Here is a 6,350-nt window from a genome sequence, read left to right on the forward strand (position 1 = left end):
TAGTTCTGCAATAAAAGCAGTCAATAAAAGGAGATGTAAACTTTCTCAGCATTCAAGCTAAATTGTATCTGAATCCTAGCAGAGAAATTAATTCCAGCCAAGTTTAATGTTGTTATTGGGAGCGCATCCAGAATGTTTATCTAGGAGAGCGATATAAAGATGTATTTCTGGGGGTGGAGAGCAATATGATGATGATCAGTACCGGCGCTAGGCTGGACGTCGCCCGCCTACAAAGCTGAAATGGGCGCCCCCAAACAAATAACAATTTATTTGTTTTTATTTTTATGCAGAATATGTAAATTTGCAGCAATTATATTGACTTACCTAATTACTATTACTTAATTCGTTTACAAAAATTTAAAGAAAGAATGAAACTTCATACTAACACTTCGAAACGGCGTCCACCTTGTAGTTCCGCCGGCCCTGATGATGATGATGATATATGCGATTGATAGAAACTGAAAATTAGCTCGCATTTAGCTGGAATTTATCAATTGAATCATTAATTTGATAAAGTTGCTGTTTCATAAAATAATTAATCTGACTAGTTTACAGTTGCTTGGAAAATATCGATTTCGATTCGTAGTAGTTCGTAAACAGGAAAAACAGTGAAACTGGCTAGTTCTAGTTGTAGGTGAGAGGTAAGAGGATGATTCAGACGAAAAGTGGAAGATGAATAAATAATTCTTTATTCATAAAGGACTATAAGAAATCTCATTAATATTCCATATTGTTTCCTTTTGCAATGTACGTCTTCCATTGCGAAACCAATGCCTGGATACCGCCAGAGAGTTTCTCTGGTTGCTTGCCGATTCATTCCCAGTTGTTATGTGGGCTAGAAAGTTAGCCTCTTCACTTTCACAACACGCATCAACTCCATATTGTTTCAACTCATCTGTAAGTAGGCGCCAGACTTATTTTGCACTTGATGAATTCCAGATCGTCGCGGACAATGTGGTGAACAAATCCAGTGCTATTAATAAATTTCTCACTCACGTCTTTCATTTTCAGACGTAGTTTCAGAAAACAAAAAGAAAGAAAACAATTAATTTGACTCGTTCCAGTTTCAGAGAGCTAGTTTGACTTGTTTTGGTTCGAAATACATTCGACTACTTGTAGGAAACATATTGTTAACTTGACTATTTTTCAGAAGAAAAAAAAAAAAATGTTAATTTGACTATTTTTCAGAAGAAAAAAAAAATGTTAATTTGACTACTTCCAGCTCACAACAAAATGTTAATCTCATTAGTTCCATTTTCATAAAAAAAAAAAAAAACCCTGTTAATTTGACTACTTCCAATTTGAGAAAAAAACTGTTAATTTGCTAACTTCCAATTTGAGAAAAAAAAACTGTTAATTTGACTATTTCCATTTTGAGAAAAAAACTGTTAATTTGACTATTTCCATTTTGAGAAAAAAACTGTTAATTTGACTATTTCCATTTTGAGAAAAAAACTGTTAATTTGACTATTTCCAATTTGAGAAAAAAACTGTTAATTTGACTACTTCCAATTTGAGAAAAAAACTGTTAATTTGACTACTTCTAGTTTCAAAAAAAAAAAAAAAAAACTGTTAATTTGACTACTTCCAATTTGAGAAAAAAACTGTTAATTTGACTACTTCCAATTTGAGAAAAAAACTGTTAATTTGACTACTTCCAATTTGAGAAAAAAACTGTTAATTTGACTACTTCCAATTTAAGAAAAAACTGTTAATTTGACTACTTCCAATTTGAGAAAAAAACTGTTAATTTGACTACTTCCAATTTGAGAAAAAAACTGTTAATTTGACTACTTCCAATTTGAGAAAAAAACTGTTAATTTGACTACTTCCAATTTGAGAAAAAAACTTAATTTGACTACTTCTAGTTTCAAAAAAAAAAAAAAAAACTGTTAATTTGACTACTTCTAGTTTCAAAAAAAAAAAACTGTTAATTTGACTACTTCTAGTTTCAAAAAAAAAAAAAAAAAACTGTTAATTTGACTACTTCTAGTTTCAAAAAAAACCTGTTAATTTGACTACTTCCAGTTTCAGAAAAAAAAAAAATAAAAAAATCTACTAATTTGATTAGTTACATTCAAAAGGAAGTACAGTAGTCAAAAGGAAAGAAATAAAATAATAAAATTCCTAGTTGAACTTGTAGTTCGAAACTCACTTAATATGACAAGTAGTGGTTAATAACCGATTAAAAATTTCTTTTGGTAATGATAAATACTAAAGGGACCTCGCTGTTTATAAATCTTGAAATGCTAGCGGCCATATTTCAATCTATAAGGACAAGATAAGCTGGTAACTTATTATAGTAAAAGAAAGCCAGTCGTTTCCCACGAATCCCGTTTTTGTCTTTACTTCAATAAAAACAAAAAAAAAAAAAAAAAAAAAGCGTAATTTAATCGTCCTTGTTTCATTAATTACCGAACAGGCTTCATCCCCAAACTTCTCGTGAATACACCGCATCTTCCTTCAAAACTCACTAAGGAAAAACGTATAAAAATAATTTACATTCCATTAATTAACTACACTCCATTATGCTGCAACAAAGGTTAAGGTGTTAACAGAGTTTAATCTGCTTCGGAGCCCCCGTGAAATTGGGGTTTAGAATCTTTTGCACCACTCACATATTGTACAAATGCTTCTACAAGCGACAAAGGTCTCGAATCTCTGCCATTTACAGAGATCCGAATCCTTTTTTGGTTAAAAAAAATAAACACACAGCGTAGTCAATGAACTAAATGTAGTTTATAAGAACGAAAGCGGAGCTTCGGAATCTGGCTAATCTCGTACGCTTTAACCTCGACGCCAACGCACCGAAGTTAGGCGCCATTCTAAGTGGGCTAAATTAATATTCCCCCTCCCCCCCAACTGCAGACGATAAAATACGATCTCCTTTGACTATCGAATCGTCCATTTTTTGATATGACCTTTTCACCCCAAAGAATCGGGTCACGCGGGGTATTATTTCTTGGTCGAAGAACGAAGCGAAAGAGCGAACCTGGATGATATATTGGTATCCGTAGTGGAGCTCGGCGTCAAGTATAATTCATTGACCGCGAGCAGCCTCTATGTTAAACGGTCAGTTGGAGGGTTAACTTGTAGAACAAGTCATTATCGCAGTCAAGAAGGCCACACTATTTCTCTCTCCAGGATTAAATTTCCTGTTTTTCTTTTTGTTCGAGAATTAAGTCGGTCATTATTCTTAAACTGGATTGATCGAGTTGTTTACATCATGTGAACCTTTTCGATACCTCGGGTCCTTCAAATGTTGTTTATATACATTCTTATCTTGGAGATCGGAATGTCACTAAATGGCATGCGTAGAGTACGTCACAGGAGGTTTTTTTTTTTGTTGTTGTTTTTGTTGTTTTAATAATTATAGCAGAGTTACATCAATACACTAGTCGGCAATGTCTTCATTAAGCATCTTTAATTGAGAGCTACAACCTTAGTTCTCAGTATCTTAATTTCGTTGCTGTTTTTTGTTTATTTATTATTATTTTTTTATTTTCTACACGCTTGCGTGATATTCTCTACTAATTATATAAAGCATTCGTGTGTTTGCAGAAAGCGACTACAGATATCACTAATATTAACAGATGGCACAAAGCGTGACGCATAGCGCACTCGAATACAGTTTGTGATCTCAATATACAGATAATGCTCTCATCCACTTTAGTCATGTGATATAAACACTTGCAGGAAGCAATGACAGATGAGTCCGAACTATATCATCAAAATCAGTGCCGTGTGCAGCTAATACAAAACACACACCTTCGAACAGACTGTCAAACAGAGGTTGATCTATGAAAGATTATGCTTCATCTACTGCAATGGCTCTCAGCCCATTGGTCTTGACCTCGGGGATGGGAGGGGAGGACGATGGAGCCATCACCGGAAGGGGTTATGAGGTCCATGTCCTAAAAAAAAGGTTGCAGAGGCTTGTGGATCAACAGTAATCAGTTTGAGCCCCTCTAGGATCTTGGAGTCCCCTGTATAAATGCTCCATTGCATCCTGGTAAATCCAGCCTTGACCATAATAAATTAAAAACACAAAATGTAAACTTTCAAGCGAATAAGGGAAACAAACGTGTTGTGATCAGAAAGGGAGTTGAAATTATTGCTCATTTTAGTTCCTCAGAAATAGAGAGGGTTGACAAACATGATCTATTGTATATACTCAGAATTCTTAGCTTTTATGGACTTCCAGAATTAAGGGATTCATAACACAATAAAATCCCCAAGACATTTACATCTTTGTACATTAAGGTGGTTTATCACCATCCTATATATTCTCTTGTTGGGGTCATCCTAGTAAGGGAAGATATTCTTCCATCATTTCTCAAGCGCTGGTTGTCTTTAACATTTCAATGATCCTCATCAAAGGAGATTTATAAACCCCCAGGGATCGGAAAGGACCAACAGTTTCTTTCAATTTGTAGATTTTTGTAAACGAACATATAAATAGTACTAGAATAAGTATTTGCTTCATTGGGAGGAGATTTCCTTCTTCCTGTACAAAAACAAACCTAGCCTTCATATCTTTTTTTTTTGGTGGGAAGGGACGTAATAGAAAAATAGCTCTTTTTAAAGAGAATGTAAAAAACAGCCCATGCAAAATCTTTTGTAATAATCGTAGAGCGATAATCAGTTCGACCCCCGTCCCCAATCTACCTTTTTCCTCGCAATTTAGCCCTGGATTCAACAGTAATTCTAGCAAATATAAAACGCAGTAATGTATTTTTTTAGATTTCTCGTTTCAAAAAACAACAAAAATATTACAGCCCAATCCTTGGTGGTGCTTGTGCTGCCATCTAGTGTACAGCGTCAGTAAATTTTGATGAAAATGATTGGTCATTCTGTTGTAAGCTCTTTTGAATATCGTGTGACTGTAGTCGTGCTCTGTACAAAAGTTTATTATCGGCCTCCATAATCAGCACTTTGCTTCTGATAAATAACTCAAGTGGCCGCAAATCTACTTTGTAGCTCGCGTTGTTTTCACTTTATCCAAATACCAAGCTCAGAAGCCAGTATGAGGTACTAAACTGGCTTCTAAGTTTGGATTGGTGGAATCTCCACGATGCCACTGACTAGTGCCAAGGTGTCCACTGTTAACTGATTAACAACTACGCGGACTCTCTACTTACATCTTTTCGTTTGTATCAACATACATAACAGAATTATATTTCTGCGCCCTAATGTACGTGGAAATATGATTGCAATGTTGCCTCGCATGACTCAGAATGAGAACACCTGACACTGTCTTGCAAAAACTGGAAATACTAGAGACAAAAGCATAAAAGTAAGAAAAAATTTCCAACGTAGACAATAATATATCCACAAAGAAGGCCGTTGTAAAGAAAAAGGAATTTGGCAATCTCCTTCGATGTGGGAGGGGGGAGAGAACGACAATGGGAATTGTAAAATTAGTTCTGGAGGTCAGGTTAAACTTATCTATTTAAAAAATGATAAATAATATGCCGAATAAAAAGTTGAATTTTTTTCTTCCTCAAAAGTAACATCCGAAACTCCATAATCATGTGTGTATGAACTTCGCTGGCAGAAAGAAAAGATGGGATTTTGTTTTTCAGATGGGTTGCACAAAACGGGGATGTCCTTAATTTTTTGTACCTTGTACGAAAATTGATTTCGCAGCGAAGCTTTTGTGAAAACTCGTCATTCCAAGGTCCATTATCTCCAATTTTGTGCAACATCAAACGATCTCATAGTTCTGGACAGAATGAGATGGAAAGTGTGGCTTTGGAAGATCCTGCAGTTGGACAAGACCAATTTTCATTTAAATAGTGCAAAACAGCCGTGATTGTTGAATATGGAGTAGGTCATTTCAACAATCACGTTCGTTGCACTATGATTGTTAAATATGGGCCGGGTCACTTCCATATGTCTGTGAAGCACCAAGTCAATCTTCTAGGATGCGGATTTGTAGCCAATTTCAATATTAACATATTTATCACAGTCGACAAAACCCAACACGAGCCTGCCCAAGACCGTGATAGCATATCCTTGGGGGAGCTCTCATCAACTGCTCACATTGTTTTTCCTGCCCATAAAGAACAAGGCAGTCTGCGCCTGACTATCTTCATGAAGGATGGTGAATCATCCGACATGCTCACCAAATTACATGATTGCTTCAAAACATTTCACACAATTTCCCATTCCTTTTTCCAACCACCCTCACTTGACCCCGATTCACACGAGTTTAATTGCTTCTTGGATATCTGGTCCAGAGTCTATCGGGGAAACATTTGAACTCTGCTTGACTTAGAGCTGAATTAACAAATTTTTCCGTGAAACTGCACAGGAAGTGCTGCCAGAAGATATTGACGATGCAATTT

This window comes from Mastigoproctus giganteus, chromosome 11 (assembly GCF_048544385.1).
Source record: "Mastigoproctus giganteus isolate SK-2022 chromosome 11, ASM4854438v1, whole genome shotgun sequence".
In the NCBI taxonomy this organism is placed as follows: Eukaryota; Metazoa; Arthropoda; class Arachnida; order Uropygi; family Thelyphonidae; genus Mastigoproctus; species Mastigoproctus giganteus.